Source organism: Canis lupus, chromosome 24 (assembly GCF_048164855.1).
Source record: "Canis lupus baileyi chromosome 24, mCanLup2.hap1, whole genome shotgun sequence".
Lineage (NCBI taxonomy): Eukaryota > Metazoa > Chordata > Mammalia > Carnivora > Canidae > Canis > Canis lupus.
The window spans coordinates 41,329,186-41,348,229 of NC_132861.1; positions in this window are offsets into that span (position 1 = coordinate 41,329,186).

Sequence of the window (19,044 nt, forward strand, 5' to 3'; positions counted from 1 at the left end):
GTTCCAAATCATGTGCCTAAATGCTATTTTACCTACAAATGCCAGCAGGTAAGAGACACCTTTCCCATGTAATTATGTCCTATGGCAGGAAGAAGATGTTCTGAATGTAGCACACCTAAAGATTGAAAGAAGAAGACAAAGAGATGGCTATTTGTCTGCATACCAAGCAAGTTGGGACAGTCTTCATGAGGCCCCAGGCAGGGTCTGTTACTGTAGAGGTTACTATTCCATCATCACAGAAGGTACTAGCTTGGGAAAATATTCAATAGTCCCACAAGGTGAAATGAAAGAAGCAAATAGACAAAGAGAGACCAAAAAAAAAAAAAAGACAGGAAAAGAAAATCTCATTTGCATTGAAAACTCAAGCTTGAGTCTCCCAGGGAGCAGTGCCTACGTATCTGTAAGACAGCACACTACTTAATTCCATACCTAACACCTTTCACTCTTTGGGATGTTTGTCATTTGGAAGGGGATTGTGAAGTGAACTGAAGATAGCTGAACATCAAACAACCTCCATGTGGTCAGCCGAGGGAGCAAAAACAATCAAAAGTGGCTCAGCTACACAGCCCTTGAAAGATTCGCTGTGGCTGGAGGGACATGGTGTCTCACTTTCCACAACAGCTTACCATTCATGAGTAGGTGACAGCAGTACAGATGGAATGAATGTTAGTACCCTCCAGGCCCCACTCAGAAGACCAGGCATCTTTAAATTCATCCTTGAAGGTTGTGGAGTGCTGGGCCAGGCACACGCACATTAACACAGAGAGGCACTCGGTCTTCCTTGGTTAAAGATGGTAACACGCATGGCTTGTCCTTCATGAGTGATTCACTCATTCACGTGCTACTACTGTCAGGGCCCAGTGGATGTCTTACCTTTATGATCTCTCTTCACTTTTCCATTCCTGTAATGAAATAGTATCTCTGAGACATGACTTTATTTGGTTTTACTCCATGGTAATGTGCCCCTCTTCCCCCACACAAGCAAAGAGTAGGCCCAGTGCCCCGGGGAATTATGGTGGCAGAATCTTCTGGTATCTGTGGTTCCAAGAACTTAAACTCATTAAGAGACCATGCTAGTACCTCTCAGGTAGACACCACTATTCAGGGTTGCCTCTGAAGAAAGAGAAGAAAACAAGAGAAGAAAGAATATTCCCAGGGTAGAAAAACAGGTTTCCTGACCCGAGGGAAGAATAAGAGATGGAGAAATGAGAGCAGAGTCCTGAATGTGTCTCAGAACAAAACCCCTCTCTGCTAACGCGCACACGCAGAGACACCCATATGCAAAGAGACACAGACACACATGGAGACACACACACTTAGATACACACACACAGACATATGCTCTTTACCTGTTCTACTTCTTTCTTTTTTTTAATTTATTTATTTATTTATGATAGTTACACAGAGAGAGAGAGAGAGAGAGAGGCAGAGACATAGGCAGAGGGAGAAGCAGGCTCCATGCTCCGGGAGCCCGACGTGGGATTCGATCCCGGGTCTCCAGGATCGCGCCCTGGGCCAAAGGCAGGCGCTAAACCGCTGCGCCACCCAGGGATCCCCTACCTGTTCTACTTCTTGAGCAGAGACTCATCGACTGTGTCCAAGCCCCCTGAGCCTCGGAAGTCTCACTGAAATCCCCATCATGACATCAGTTTATAGGACTTAAGTCACGGGACTCAAAGAAGCCCATAAGAAAAAACGTTAGAGATCAAGGATCAAAGCAGCCCATGGAAATCTCAGAGGACACCCTATTGAACACAAGACTGATGAACTGATCATCCCTCATCCCCCACACCTTGCTGTTAGGTCAGGAGAGAGTGAGGGAAACTGCAGATTGTTTAAGATGAAGTTTGTATCATGCCAGCAATGTGGAGCTAGAAATCGGAATTAAACTGAATTACAGGAAAAGTAAAGTCATATTTTGTGCACACTGAGGCTTGTGGCCTGAAATGTCTACTAGCTACATGTGTGCATTTTTGTCTTCACATAAATTGTAAGTTCCTAGAAGACCCCAAAGAGCTCTCCTTCTTTCTCAGAGCAGATCCTCTCAGGTGTCACTTATATCACTTGTATCTTGTTAAAATACAGATTCTGGGGGCACCTGTGTGGCTCAGTTGATTAAGCGTCTACCTTCAGCTCAGGTCATGATCTCTGGGTCCTGGGATCCAGCACTGCATCAGGTTCCCTACTCAATGGGGAGCCTGCTTCTCCCTCTACCTCTGCCCTCCCCCTACTCTTTTCTCTCCCCCTCCCACTCAAATAAATAAATAAATAAAGTCTTTTTTAAAAAAATTATAGATTCTAATTCAGTAAAACCATGGCCAGCCCAAGATTCTTCACTTCTAACATGTTCTGAGATCCTGCTGGCCACAAGTAGTAAGGTGACAGCGATTCATAATGACCTACACGTGTAATGGATGCTGGAGTAAAGGGAGGAGCAAACAGATATATTGATGGTTGGTCTTTTCGAGCTAGGTGAGGCTGTCTTTTTCTATTCTTCACCTAGCACTAGGTTTTTGTGGCCTGGCTGAAGAGCCTAATTACCACTCTAACAGGGTCTTACTGGTAAATTTTATTCACTAGGAATTCACTTCAACAACTATGGACATGTGCTGACCCTATCTTTCACATTTGTTTACTTCTGGGCTCAGAACAGGAGAGATAGAAGGTACAACACTAGCCTAAATAAATCCATGGTGACATGTTAAAATTCTCGACTATTCTTCTAGTCAATACTATTCATTCATTCGACTAATATGTATGGAGTTCACAGATGTACAACGTAGAGAAATAAACAGAATGCCCACTCTCATGGCACTTGCATCCTAATTAGGTTTATTAACTTTGTGCCTATAGGCTACCTAAAGTGATGGACACATGTGATCTCATTTGATCCATAAATGAGCAGTAGACAAATAAGAATACTGAGGGCCATCATGACAAAGAGACTGGTTTGAAGCCAGATAGCAGATAAAAGGCAGGGTCTGGGTCTGAACCTGATTGTCTTTCAAGTTCTGTCCTCTTTCTAATACCGTGATGGACAAAATTTACCATTAAGACGTTGTTAGAGTGACTTACAGGCTCTAGTAGGCCAAGCCATAAAAACCTATTGCATAGGTGAGCAATAGCAAAAGACAGCATCGACCTTGCTCAAGAACATCACTTTTTATTTATAAAAAAAGATATTTGCTGACTAACTACAAATCAAGAGGCGTATCATTTCCAACGGGATAATAGGAACTCATAGGCAAAACATTTTAAATATCCATCTTTACTTTAAATTCTTCGTTGATTCATTTCATGAAAGACAGGGTTGTGGTCTCAGCGGTTATTACCATGTCACCGAAGACATTACAAGTCCTCAGAGAGCCACCTTCTAATAAAATGAGACCAGTTTTAGAGAATGAATCATAGTGGTAGTATTACTATTTTAGAATTTTAGAGAATGAATAGTAGTAGAATTCACACATCTTCTGTTTGCAAAGAAATTTCTCTCCCAACTCTATAAAGTAAATTGTAGTTAAGTTCTCCTGGAGTAAAACTGATGATGTTGCCTTTCAGAGAGGATCCTTAGAACTGGCAGGATGCTGCCAGGGGCACAAATTAATTAGCAGAGTCTGGGGTCTGGAGGATGGGTGGGGAGACCAGCAAGATAAGTCAGTAGCACCATACCTATGGCCCTCCTTAAGTTGTGAGTTGCATGATTAAAAGACACCATACATACACAAAAAAAGAAAAAAATAAAAAAAATAAAAAATAAAAAAATAAAAGACACCATACAATTTCTCTTCTCCCAAACTTGGAATCTTCTCTTCCTTCCTCTCTTCCTTCTCTTCTATATAATATACTTAATTTAGCCAAGACCATTCTACCTTAGATACTAATAGACAGTGGTAAAGAAATGCATACTGCAGAGTGCATACAAAATTCAATTAGCATCATAATTGCTTCCATGTCTTATTATCGGGGTTACTTTGGGGGTGGGGGTGCTGTTGCAAGGCAGAGATAACCTTGGTACCCCTCTGGGGTAATGGGAGTCGCTATGGTTGCCCTGGATGGCCCTGCTTTACCGCTGTTGAGCCAACACAATCATGAAAAGCTCCTCTTCTCACTTTCACATGTGTTCCCATTTGAACAACAAATTATATAGTCACTCTATTTCTAACTGACACTCGTGTCTGCACAAACTTCACCGCTTGCCAATTTGCAGATTGTGCTGGGAATCCTGCCACACAGAGAGAAAAGAGTGATAAATATAGAGCTGAGTATCCTCTGATCAGAGAAATCGTGAGGTAGATCAATGGTAACAACACTACCACCTTAGATCTCTACCACGAATACCTGAGATTGATGGACTTTTTTCAACTTTCTAATTAATTTCTTTCACAGGAGCGAATATTGTTATCACTACATGACAAATGATGTAATTAGAAATAAAGAAAAGCTCATTAAAAAAGCATCTGCCCACTTACTTGCTGATGAGCATATCATAGGGGATTGGACATAAAAACACCTAAAAAATAAAATATAAAATATATCATTCTATCTGCAAGATATTTAGAAGCTACTATGGGAAGCACAGGCCAATGGAAAAAGTGAGAAGTGGTGAATGACAGGTACAACTAATACTTTTCAGTGTTGAAAGAGCTCTCTCAGGTTGCATAATAAATACGTGTCAGAGTTTAAAACAGAGGAAGTAGATAGAAATAAACATTTATCGAGCCATAGAATAGGCAAGTCTAGGCTACCTGTAGGGTTCATTTTGCTTAATCCTCATTTCAAGCCCTATGAAGCCATAGAATTTCTTCCACAGATGAAGCAACAAACCTGAGAGGCAAAGTAACTTGCCTGAGGTCACCCCGTGCCCACACTAGATCTACTAAAGTCAAAGCCCACATTCTCTCCCCTGTGCTATATGAATTGCTCTCATTTTAAATAGCCCAGAGCAGAAACCAGCCAATATCAGGAATCCTATGAGTGTCTAAACTCAGAGGAAATAAATTCAAAGTTCTGCAAAATATAACATTTAGGGGAAAAAAACAAGCCAAAAATTAAAATTATTTTTAAAAGTTATAGTTTTTAAACTCTAAAGAAATGAAAGAAGGTTGCTTTCTCCATGGTTCCAAAAGCAGATTCCAATGCAGTTGTGTGTATGATTAGAGAGAGAGAGAGAGAGAGACAACAGAGGGAGGAGAATTGTGTAAAAATACATACGGATCCAAAAAGTGTTTGTTGAGCTGGTCATATTGAATTCCCTAGGAAGGCTCTCCTATGGGATGAATTAATCTCTTCTTGAGGCTCTAACGATGATTACAACAAAATCCATGACAGCAGCGCTGTGTAGTAGGGAAGGGAATCTCTGAGCCACAGATGAAAGCTTCAAAGCATTCAAGCCATGAATGCTTTGGTCCTATTATCAATTCCATTCCCCCTCAATTTATCAAATACTTTGGAGTTATGAAGGAAGGTTCTAGATGGAGGAGGGGGAGCCTGTAGGGAAAGGAAGCCAATTCCCAATGTCAAGTACATTGTAATCCAATAGGAAAGTGGACAGGTCATATGTGATGAGCCAAAGTGAAGTAGAAAGAGCCAGGAAGACACTAATGCCAAGTGCCAGTTAACCAGCGTTGCCCTGTCTCCCCCGCAGATGAGCTTCAACTTCCTTATCCTTAAAAAGAAGCTCATAAAAATACCACATGTATCACTTATGTGTGGAATCATCCAACTCACAGAAACAGAAAAATGTTTGCCAGGGGCTGGGGGGGCGGGGCGGTGAAGGAAAGAGGGAGAGGTTGGCAAAAGGGCACAAATTTTCAGCTATAAGATGAATAAGGTCAGAGGATCAGATGTAAAACAACGCGACTACAGTGTATTGTATAATTGAAATTTGCTGAGAGTAGCACTCACTTGTTCTTACCAAAAAGAAAGAGAAAGGAAGAAAAAAGATAGTATGTGAGACGATGGTTGTGTTCACTTGATGGGAAGAATATTTCCACAACATACATGTATGTCAAAATAATTACTGCACACTTAACCTATCTCATAGGTGTTTTTTTTTTTTGTTTGTTTGTTTGTTTTTTTTTTTAAATTATACCTCAGTTATCCTGGGAAAAGGGGGAGAGTCATAACTACCACAACTTACTTGCTTATAAGAATGTAATTTTTTTTTAAATAAAATCACTGGGGCACCTGGGTGGTTCAGTGGTTGAACGTCTGCCTTCGGCCCAGGGCCTGATCCTGAAGACCCAGGATCGAGTCCCACATTGAGCTCCCTGCGTGGAGCCTGCTTCTCCCTCTGCCTGTGTCTCTGCCTCTCTCTCTCTCTCTCTCTCTCTCTGAATAAATAAATAAAATCTTAAAAAATAAAAATAAAATAAAATCACCAAAGAGTGCCTGGGTGGTGCAGCCGGTTAAGCATCCAGACTTGATTTTGGCTCCGCTTGGTCGTGAGATCAGTGAGATCGAGAGGGCCACCTCGCCTTCCCTTGGACACTCTGCGCAGGGTCTTTCTCTCCCCTTTACCCCACCCCTTGCTCACTCTCTCTCCCTCTCCTTTCTAAAAGGAACAAATAAAATCTTATAAAATAGAATAGAGTCACTGAAAAAGTGCTCTGAAAACCCTACAAACATATGCCAATGGAAGGTAACACTGACAAAGAAAACTGAGCCCCATTTCAAGTGTTTGATGCAAATCTGAGCCCCATTGACTCCATCGTGGCTCCCCAGGTTAGTGTACCTCTGATGAGAGCTAACTTGCAGGTGCAATTGATTCCCCAAGCCTCTTCGCCTGACTTCCCTCCTGGTTCCCTCCTCCTCCAGCCCAGCCCAGGCCCCTCTACTGCTCACACAGAACTGTCTCTGATGATCTCATGCACAGTCACGGCTTCAGTTCTCTGTTGACCCAAAGTTATGTCTCCAGCCCAGACGTCTCTGAGCTCCAGACTCATGTATCTGGCGGCCTGGTGGTTAGCTCCCCTTGCATGTCTCTGAGGCCTGTCCAAAGGGAGCTGACAGTCTTCCCTCTCTTCCAAAGATCCTGCCTGCTTCCCTTTATCCCACTCTTGGTGAACACCCACCATCGCCACTTGCGACACAAGCCCTAATCTGTGGTACGTCCCTCCTCCTCCTCCCTCCATCCTGGCCTTTATCCTTCCCTTTGCTCACTTAGAATTTACCAGAGGAGGAAAGGAAATTGGAGGATGATGCCTCTTACACACTTACTCCTCGTGTTCCCACATGGTTGGAATGTCGTTCATTTCTGATTCAGGTATTTGGCTTATCTCTCCCGTCCCTGTAAAGAGAACACAGAAAGTTGGAATGGGTAAAGACAAGCGCTTTCCTAACTGGGCTCTGGGAAACGTTATTTCCAAGAAGTTTCAAAAGGAGATGTTCTTTTTAAAACCAAACAAAACCAAAGGTAGACGTGGTTCCAACATCAGTAAAACTGCGTATGGATTGTGTTTTCCAGATCTTCTCCCTCCACCCCCAGCTCCCAGGTTCTGGGCTCCGTAATGAGGTTTTTCACTTCGGGCCCAAGAAATGAGCAAGGTGGCTCCAGCTGGTTATAACACACTGGCAGCATGATGTGTGTGCAAATGTGATGTGTAAGAGTGTGAGTGGTTTTCTTTTTATTGTTGAGATTTGGCTTGCTTATTTGTTGATGCACCTGAGAAAATTGTGTGACGTGAGCATACACACCCTAGCTGTACATGCTTGGCTGTTGTCCCTGGGAGCCCTGACTCGACCAGTCAGCTGTGCCAGAAGGATGAGTCTTCTGGCCCTTTCTCAGCCAGCTCCCCTGCTGGAACCTGCCTTCGTAATGGCTGTCCTCACCCCACTCCCAATGAAGTGCCTTAAATTTGGAATCTGGCTACTTCCACCTATCAGCAGCATGCATGTGACCCTACCCTGGGCTCTGAAAGCTGTGAACCTACCCCTTCCCCCTGAGTTTCTCCCCTGTGCCCCCCACCATGGTTTTAGGGGTGCTGGAGGCAGCCACAAAGCTCACTATAGTTTTAACTCCTGTCTAGTGAATCTACAGTGTCTAAGAAAGACCCACTCAGTCGAAGGAAAAGCATCTGCCTGCAGTTCTCCCCTTGGAACAACAGAGAGGATTACTTCACCAGGTTAAGGCACCAGTTAACCTCTGCACAGCCTTAGTCTTTGCAAAACCACCGCACACAGCTTCATCCTGAGGTCCCTGAAAAGCTCCAGCAAAGAACCTGTTGGCTTTTCTCTGATGGAGTTGCCCAAACTATTTAAGGCATGGCTCACTTTTTTGGCAACCTACCTGTTTCAAGCATATATTGATATAGACTGACAAAAACCCTCTAAGTGGGGGGGTGGGGATTGGGGGGCGCCTGGTTAGGCGGCTGCCTGGGGCTCGAGTCATGATCCCTGGGTCCTAGGATGAGCACCAGGGGTTCCCTGCTCCGGGGGAGTCTGCTTCTCCCTCTGCACCCCTCCCCCACCCCACCCTGCTCATGCTCATGCTCGCTCAGGAAATCTCTCTCGCATACATAAATAAAATCATTAAAAAAAAAAAAAAAACCCTAAAGCTATGGAATAAGCTCATGAGGCAGATTTTCTGGCTGAGCCCAAGCTGATTTCAGCTTTCCTTGCGTCAGAACAGGTGGGCCAGGAAACCCTCCACCTGCGGCCCTTTGCTCCAGGTCGTCTGTGGGGCTGGTCGGGGGCTGATGAAGCGGGTAGAGCTGGTGCTGGAGAACCTGCAAGCAAGATCAGGAACAGGATGGGGGGCGAGGGGGCCTGGGGGAAGGAATGGTGCAGAACCTGCCTGCTGCTGCCTCCACCCCTCCACCCCCACCAGGGCCTCCACTTGAGCCTCCAAGAGAGGCTGAGGACACCGGCACCGAGGACCCAGTTAGACTGTGCACGCAGTGAGGGCTGCTGGGGCCCAGAGCACCCCTGGTTGAAGCATCCTGACCACGCTCTGCCCAGATCCCATTCTCTGCCTGGGCAGAGGGCGAAGGGCAGCCTCACTGGCCCCTGAGCCCAGAGGAGCAGGCTTCTCTGGGCAGAGCAGCAGCAGCCGAGAAAGAAGTAGAGGTCTGGTCAGGTCAAGATCTCCACAGAGGAAGAAGCATCCAGACATGCTACTGAGCACAGGAGGGATACCACCCAGCAGGAGGCCCCCCCAGCAACGCTAACATTGCAGCATGGGAATGGGGGGGTAAGATCCCCAGGAGCCTCCAGTGATGGGAGCACTGCCATTTGGACCGAACTGTCCCCGTAATTCCACCCAGAGGCTGGAAAGCTGGGGGCAGGGCGGGGGACAGCCTGATTCTCTTCCCTTCATATATCAAGGAACCTTCTGGTTTCCTCCTTCCTGTTGCCCCAGGCCACACTCTCCCCACCAGCCCAGCTCCCCCTCACCCCTCCCCAGCAATCAGAACCCAGAAGGAGGTGGCTGGCAGGCGGGGGGTCTTTCCTATTTCATCCAGACGACTCAGCAGCGGGTGGGGGTGTCAGCCAGCAGCCCCCTTTCCTCCCCTTCCTCCCCCCCACCCTAGGGGGTCCTGGACCAGAAATAGGCTCATAAAACAAATGGTCCAACTTTGGGTGGGGGTGGGGGGGTTGCTGCAAGTAAAGGGAGTTCCCATTCGTCTCAAATCCCCCCCGGGGCTGCTGCTGAATCTGACACACCAGGGACCACGTCCCTGCGTGTCCCGGCCCAGCCCGACTTGGCCGTTCCCAGCGCCGAGCACCAAGTGGCCTGGATGGCTTGTCGCCAGGTAGTAATGTTTCCTCTTGCTGTTGTGGAGAAAGGCATTCAGGAAAACAATTGAGCACAATGAGGGCCTTCCTGTTCCTGCAGGAGGGCGGGCGGGCGCGAGCCACCCAGCGATGCGGGTGAGTCACCCCGGAGCCCAGCTGCCTCTCCTTTGCTGTCAGAGGCCGGCTCAAGGGCAGTTGCAGGCAAGCTGCCGCCCTGGACCCCATGAAGCAACCCCCCCACCCCGCCACTCCCCTCTTTCAGAATCGGTCCCCCACCTCCCTGGGGAAACTGTGGGATCTGCCCAGCAAACCAAGCCCACGTGTTTGCAGGGCAGGGGGCCCAGGGGGCCTGGGTAGGTAGGGCGTTGGCTGGGAGCTTGCCCCCCACCTGGGAAGCCAGGGAAGGCCCCCTGTTAGTTGCTCTAAGAAGTTTCAAAAGGCCTGCATTTCATGGGCTTTTCATGACCCAGGGGTGCACAAACTCCACCCCAGGTGTTGACGGACACACATGCTTGGCAAGTGGGGACCTGGGACACGGTGGCCCATTGCAGCTGCCTATGAAGGGCAGGTGGCTGACTGAGCCGAAATGAAACCAGCTGTCAATAAAATTCAAGAGACCGAGACCAGAGACAGACCACACCTGACACTGTGCTGTGACCTTTCATTTTCCAGGTGATGCAACTGAAATACTAGCACGTGTCCTGGGTGCTAGACATGGAAGCTAGGAAGATGTCAGATGGTCAATGGTTGGTTGGTAGTGGCAAAGGCAGCTCTGTCTCTCTTTTTTCCATCTCTCCCTCTCTCTTCCAGGCCCCTCTCTTCCCCTCCTCTAACTCCAGAATGGTGGTGAAGTAGTACTCTGCCGTGAATGGCATCTAGAATCTCAAAGATCCTTGAGAGGTGGACCCAACAGAGACATTGAACTTGACATCATCCCGCACTCTCAATTCTAGGAGTCAGCACGCAATGGGCCCTTCGCCACAAGCGAAACCAACAGACATTAGGTTTTTCAGGGTTGCAGGACATGCCACCCCGAAACATGCCATTGGGTGTATTCGTTGTTTTGAGCTGCAGGCACTTAAACAATAGCAAAGGCAGGGAGCGGCTTTCTCTGAACTCTTATCTTCCTGAAAGACACATCCTCCAGAAGGAAATCAGTTGGTATAAATTTCTCCCCAGGAAACTCATCACTCGAGGAAGACTGACTCTTGTGCCCAGAGAGAGACTAGAGGTAGACATCACACCCAAACTCTGCCACAAACCGTCATCTCCCACCTGTTCTTCTAGGAGCCCATTCATCTTTGCCAAATATCACTTACTTTTCCCCAAGAGGCCTGCGTGTCCCCCCCCTCCCGTGTCCCCATGAAGATGGTATGTAAGCCTGAATTACTCATTTTTCCCTGTAGCTCCCGTGTATGCAGGAGGGCTACATGCTAATAAACTTGCTTTTCTCTTGTTGATCTTTTACAGCCGGGTTCTCAGAAGGGTAGAGGGAAACTCATTTTTTCTCCCATACAGTTTTCATCTTCACCTATGCAAAGAGACTACCACTCACCATCATGTTTTGATACACTAAGGGGGGAAAAAAGAGAATCTTTATTTAGTACTTCGTTTTTAATTATTTTTAATATTATACACTATTTTGAAAAAGCTATGAGCTTTGAGCCTAACCAAACTTGTGTTTGGGCCCCAACTCTTCTGGTTTCCAGCTAATCCATTTGGATAAGTCATTTGACTCCTCTCTGCCTCAGTTTCTTATGCTGAAAATGGGGATAATAGCAATGCCCAGCCCAGAGGGTGGCTGTGGGAATTAAAAGAGATGACGCTATGGGTAATTTTACTTAGTGTCTTGCCCAGGACACAATAAATGTGATTACTACTATTACCACTATTAATAAAATAGCAACAGACTAATCAATAGTCATTGGATTCACCTTTTTTTCATTAGAAGCCAAATAAGCTGGGCTTGGCTCAGCCAAAGGCATCATGTCATTCCTTAGGAAGATATATTATCTTCTGCTAGAATGAAACGAGGCCTCTAAAGGGAAGATGTTTCTGATGAAGGAAGGGATGATTTGTCAGTTGAAAAATAGTGTCTTTTTTCAGTCAAAATAGAAAATATTTCAAAAATGTGCAGGTTGCTGGGGGGTGGCCTGTGCAGTAACTTCTCCAACAAATTGTATAATCCTTCCGATGGATATAGTTCCTAGAAAGTTACCTGCTATTCCATCAGGCCCTTCAACTAAACAAAGCAGGTAAAAGAACTGAAAAGATTTGTTTGCATCACACTAAAACATCTGCCAGATTGGTACACTAACTGGATTAGCCTTGTGAGTAGAGGACACTCTGGTAGATACTTCCTTTTCACTCAATGGGAAGCAATCTAAAAAAAAAGTTGTTCGACCAACAGATGCAAAAATCCATTCTTGGAGGTCAGGTGGCAGTCACTTGCAAATCTTCATCAGTCAATGGGAAAACTGATCTTAAACTGAGCTACTGGGAGAAATCTCAGGAGGACGTTCAGTTGGCTCACATGGCATTGCTGGATCACAGTCTACATCCCCGAGAGAGACTCAGCTTTGATCCTCAAAGTCTCATGGAAGAAAATATTTCCATGAAGCCAGTAAAACCCAAACTTGAGCAAGATCTTGGCCCCATGGACAGAAAATTCTAAATGATTCTGGTTAATACACCCACCGTTTTCACCAGTGGTCTTTTGGTGAGTACAGTTGGTTTTCGGCTCAGTCAGGTCTTTCGGAAACTGAACCAAAGGAATAGCACAGATGCTGAATAAATCAGATACATCCTGTGGTCTGCACTTCAAAGGTAGCCACAAATTCTTAAGGTATGATTCATAGTCATCAAAATCTATGAATCTCTTCTGAAATTGTTCTTTCACTCTACTACGTTGCTCTATAATTCTTCAAATCTGTGACCCCATGGAGGTCAAGGAAATTCAGCAGGAGATTATAAATGCAGTAGGAAATGAGTGTAGTTATCACCTGCTCAGGCCACTTGGCCGGTTAGAACCTGCATTTACTTGAACAAGAATGAGAGGGAAGCCAGAGCCCCCCCTTCTAAAACCTTTCGGGGTCCGTGGAACTGCTATGTAAACAGATACTCGAAACTTAGTGTCTTATGTCCTCCAGGCTTGTATGCTAAAATTCAAGTTGAAGATCCAAACAAAGCACCCCAAAACTTAATGACTTAAAACAGCATCCATTTATTTAGCTCACAGTCCTTCAGGTTGGTCATTGGGGCTGTGATCAGTGACCAATTGGGGGGGTTCTTCTGAGCCCGGCTGGCGTCATTAATGCATTTGTGGTTGGCTGCTAGGCCAGTTGAGATACACTGGTCTAGAAATGTCTCAGCTGCAGTGGCTCATCCCTGTTCCACATTCTCTCATCGTCCAACAGGCTAGCCTGGGCTTATTCATAAATTATCTGGACAGGGTTCCAAGAGAAAGTATGGAAGTATGCAAGGCCTCTTAGAGCCTGAGCTCAAAACCAGCACACTATCACTTCCACTGCTTTCTGTAGCCAAAGCAAGTTCCAAGGCCAACCTATTTCAAGAAGTGGGGAAATAAACCCTGCTTTTTCTGAAAGGAGGAGCTTCAAAGTCAATTGCAGGCACGAAAAATTAAAGACATTTTTGTGATCCCCCCGCCCCCAACTTCTCATACATGTGTTCCTCAATGCCATACTCCCTAAACCCTCCAGGGTAGGGGTTTGTGTCAGCATGGACTGAGTACACCATCATCAGAGTTTGGCAACCAGGATGTCTGATCCCACCATTTGGTGCTCCAGAGATGAGGGTAACCACTTTTGTGGGAGGAGCAGACAGGCAGGTGCCTCAGATCACTGCATCTGCAGTAAAGCTCAGCTTTGTGTCTGGGCAAAGAAAAACTGGGGGTGGATGGCTTGAAGGAAAGCACATTTGGAATGCTCTGAGCTAACCAGAACAAAAATCCAGGGATCCTGAGAAAAGAGGATTAGAGCCCCTTCAGGGAATTTTTTTTTTCTTTTTTCAATGCTTGGTATAAACTGAAACTACTATGTTGGTTAATTTTCTGTGTCAACTTCACTGGGCCACAGGCTATCTGGATACCTGGTCATTACTCTGGGTGCTTCTGGGAGGGTGTTTTTGTATGAGTTCAACATTTATTTATTTATTTATTTATTTATTTATTTATTTATTTATTTATTTATTTAAGTTCAACATTTAAATTGATCAAACGAATGAAGCAGATTGCCTTCTCTATTTTGGGTGGGCCTCATCCAAGCAGTTGAAGGCCTAAATAAAACAAAAAGCTGAGTCTCCTCTCCCATCATTCCTCCTGCCTGGCTGCCCCTGAGCTAGGACATGGGATTTTTTTTTCTGCCTTGGGATTTGAACTAAGGCATTGGCTCTCTGGCTTGCTGACTGCTGATCTTGGGATTCGCCAGCCTCCAAAATGCCATGAGCCAGGTCCTTATAATAAATGTCTGTGTGTGTGTTTGTGTGTAGATCCACATCTACTGGTTCTTTTTCTCTGAGGAATCCCAACTAATACAACTACTTCGTGGGGTATCACGCCAGGCAAAAGACAAAAGAGTAGTCAGTAAAGGCAAATGGCTGGTCTGTCCCCAGGTATGCTATCCCTTGATTTTTTCAGTGGTACCAAATAATTCTCGTCATCGAGAATAAAACCTTTACATGTGATAAAGCCCTAATGTCATTACTATCATTGCTGTTGATCTTGCTTTGTTGTTATTGCTATAGATGTCATTCTTTTTAAAGATTTTATTTATGGGAACCCTGGGTGGTGCAGCAGTTTAGCGCCTGCCTTTGGCCCAGGGCGCGATCCTGGAGACCTGGGATCAAATCCCACGTCGGGCTCCCGGTGCATGGAGCCTGCTTCTCCCTCTGCCTATGTCTCTGCCTCTCTCTCTCTCTGTGTGACTATCATAAATAAATAAAAATTTAAAAAAATAAAAAATAAAATAAAGATTTTATTTATTTATTCTTGAGAGACACAGAGAAAGAGAGACAGGCAGAGGGAGAAGCAGACTCCTTGTAGGGAGCCCGACGCAGGACTTGATCCCAGGACCCTGGGATCACGATGTGAGCTCAACCACTGAGCCACCCAGGCGTCCCTAGAGGTGTCATTTTTATTTGGTTCAGCTGTTATTGCTTTGTTTTGGATTTGCCTGAGACGGCGAAATACCTCAAGTTCAGCTGTGAGTCCTGCACCTACTACAACTACCAGCAGACACTTGGTGGGAATGTGCCAGAGATCCAAACCATGGAAGCTCGTATGCATAGCAGCTCTGTCCCTGGAACCTGACAGCAGAAACCCCGAAGACTAAACTCCTGAAAAGCACTCACTTTCCCAGTTTGCTCAGGTTCTTCTCGGTGACCAGAAGGTGTGCACAGGTGCCAGAGATATACGGTACTAGAAAATTGTGTTTCGGGGGTGAGCTTCAGGTTTCTATTACAACGGCTGTGTGATTTTGCAACTTGGCCCAACTGAACTATGATCCCCCAAATTCTGTTTCTAGTATGTTCTGGTTAGGGTGGACTAAACCGGATATCCTCTCCTGGGAGTTCAAGAAAGGAAGGCAGAAGCCATGTGGTGGCAGACACATGCCTTCTCCTGGCGATTCAACTGAATGCGACTCTAGGTGCTGCTGGGAAGGACTTTTGCAGATGTGATCAAGGTCCCTAAGTAGGTGACATTAAGTCACTCCAGAGGGAGGCCGTCCGGTGGACCTGTCTTGGTTGGAAGCCCATTAAAAGAAGGCTCCTGCTTCTGGGGTTCTGGCATCTTGTGACGTTTCTTTCTTGATTCCTGCCCCCAGACTCCAGGCCTGCATGGCCAGTCCCCACCATCGTGTGAGCTAATTGCTTGTGATAAATCTGACACCAGCTCTTCTTCTCTGGTTTGAACCCTGATGGATAGAGGTCTCATCAGAGAACAAGAAGAACCCATTCAAGTTTGCCATTTGGATCTTCCACAAAGAGTTGGGGTAATAAAGAAAGGGGTCAGCAAGCAGAGACTTAGGTGCCAAATGGCCCGGACCCCCTCCCTGCATCTTGCTTCACCAGCCAAGAGTTTGGACGGCTAATTCTGATAACCCCTTCGAGCGCTGTCTCTTTATGTGTAACATGGTGGCAACATTAAGTCCACGACCACCTACTTCACTGCGTTGGTTTGAAAAATCAAAGGACACGATGATGTGAAAGCACTTTTCATCTGTCATAAAATGACAGACATTTAGTTTTAAAACTACCTGACCTAAGATTTTTAGTGAATGGAGGCAGGAGTAAAAGAACAGAGATTTACTATATGCGAACTGTATACTGGAAATATGAATCTACCCTGCCCATACTGTCCTCTCAACCTGCTTATGAGGCCGCACATCAGAGATCCAAGGATGCTGAGACACAGGGAAGTTGGCCAACTTGCCTAGATCTCAGGATGGGATTTGGAGTCCAGTGTGAACCTGCACCAAAGTGCAGGCTCTGTCTGTAACAGCATGGCATCCTCCTTCAAAGGGGAGATAATAATTTCATGTGTCACCAGGAAAACCATTCTACCCCATGGAAAACTTTGGAGAAGCCGTTTCAGCATGTCCACTCTTCTGTGGGACCTCTTGCTTTAACTGGGGAGCACACACAACCTGTTTTCATTAGTGTAGCTGTTTCATCTGAGATGCCCTGACTCACAACATGTGAGATAAAAAAGAAAACCACAGCCCCTGGGTCGTTCAGTTGGTTGAGCATCTATCCCTTGATTTTGGCTCAGGTCATGATCTCAGTGTCATGAGACTAAGCCCTGCATTGGACTCCACTCTCTCTCCCTCTTCCCCTTACTTCCAATCCCCTACCCTTTCTCTAACATAATTTTAAAAAAAGAGGGAGAGAGAAAAAACCTTTCCTATTTCCTGGCCAACCAGCAAATTCTCTTTCCATAATTTACAATAAAACCACTCCTACAGCATGATAAAAGTGAAACTTCACTACTTACTTATTTTGATTACTTCAGTCTTCCAATAGTCTGAGAGGCAATGTTCTAAGAGGACATTTTACCCTGTGGCTGCAGGAAAAGGAATGACTGTGTTTGGAGGTTAAAGTCATTCAACAAACAAGAAGATATATTTTTTAAAGATTTATTTATTTATTTATTTATTTATTTATTTATTTATTTATTTATTTAGGATAGACATATAGAGAGAGAGAGGGGTAGAGACACAGGAGGAGGAGAAGCAGGCTCCATGCAGGGAGCCCGACGCAGGACTCGATCCGGGGACTCCAGGACGGCGCCCTGGACCAGGCAGGCGCTAAACTGCTGAGCCACTCAGGGATCCCCAGAAGACATTTTTTTAAATGTACCTTTTCCTCAAAACTGTGAGGCATCCAGGGAAATGTGAGGGTGAGGCATTTCCTAAGAGTAAATGATAGACTCCTTGAAAAGGCCTCGAGAAGATTCGTTTGTAAAATGGCATAGAAGGGCCTTCCACAGGCGCTTGGGATTTGGAGACATTCATGATGCACAAATGGAACCTGAAATGAGCCAAAGATATATTCATAACAGATTAGGCTTTCTTCAGATGACTATATTACATATAAAGTTAATTCCACTCAAATTAACTTCCAAAATAAAGGAAGGAGAAAAAAAAACCCACATTTATTAAACACCCATCCAATATCATCCTAAGCTTTTTAAATCAGTTTTCTTTTTTTTTTTAAGATTTATTTATTTATGATAGACATAGAGAGAGAGAGAGAGGCAGAGACACAGGAGGAGGGAGAAGCAGGCTCCATGCCGGGAGCCCGACGCAGGACTCGATCCCGGGACTCCGGGATCGCGCCCTGGGCCAAAGGCAGGCGCTAAACCGCTGAGCCACCCAGGGACCCCCCTAAATCAGTTTTCTCATACTTGTCACAAGATTTTGCACTCATCTTTATGAACCTACTCTCTGCGATTCTGTAGCTTTGGTTTAAATGCGTGTAGCTTCTTTGTGTAACTTGAAGGAAAGTTCTCTTTTAATCAATGAAGTGAAGGCGTCCACCCTCACCCCCTTGACTAAAAAAACAAAATTGAACCCAAAGCACAAAAATCCAATCAATGCTATTGAAATCTTGGTGAAACTGATTAATCACAGAGTCTAAATCCGCATTACCTCTTAGTAATGCAAGGTTTATGTGATGTTAGAGAATGGCAGTTTCTTCTCATTTCACGGGTCTCCCCTAGTGCAGTCCCTGCGGAGAAGGGGACCATGTCTTGCGTCCTTATATACTATATTGGATCTTGAACTTAAAGTTTAGCACACAGAGGATAACAGCCCGTTAGTAAATGCTTAATAATTATTAGTGACTGCAAGCAGTCTTATATAAGCCTGATGCTTTCAAACTCACCACCACTCTCTCTAATCTCACCCACTGCCTGTGATTACTGCCACCCTGTACGTGAGCTAGGACTGATTATTGTTCGCTCTGCTTTATAGATAAGGAAACTGAAATGCAAAATAAGTAGAGCTGTCTGCTCAGTCACAGAGCTAGTCATGTCACCTCTTGGATTTGACCATGACCAGATTTCTTATGGACAAAAGAGCCAGGTTTATTGTTTTGGGGAGGGACTTTGTTGTTGTTGTTGTTTTACTACAAACTCTCCCTCATTAAGGAATGTCTATTTTTTGTTCAGGCTTGGCCAAACTCTGCCTCCTATTTAAATAAAATGCTGAAATGAACAGATTTGGATGATACCAACCCACCGGGTAGAGTCTGAGACCACCCGGTCCTATCACGCTGACCATCTTATAACCTAGACCAGTAGTTGTCAACCATGACATTGGGTCACCACGGTGTTGAAGGGTCTGAGATCAATACATGAGAAAGGAGAACTATTAGAGTCCATGTAGCACCTTGAGGGAGCTGCCATTACCAACAGCAAGGTGAGCCGCGAGCAGCATCAGTGCAGGGGTGGGAGGTGGGGGGTTGAGCATAGTGGGCAACCAGTGACCGAGAATGAGTATCACAAAAGCCAAAACAAACAAAGGCCAGAAGGAGCAAAGATGGGAACTGTTTGCTTAGTTAGGTGTTGACACAGCCTTTTTTTTTTTTTTTTTGAGATTTTTTTTTATATTTAGATTATAAATTGGATAATTTTTAAGAAAAACCTTTTTGTGCTTATGTAACATTGGGTTTGGAGAACCACATCCATAGCAAAAGCAATGCAAGCCAAAAAAAGAAAAATAAAAAAGTGTGACTGTGTATGCGTGTGTCTTATAATATGAAGTTTATTGAAATTAAAACGTTTAAAGGGAT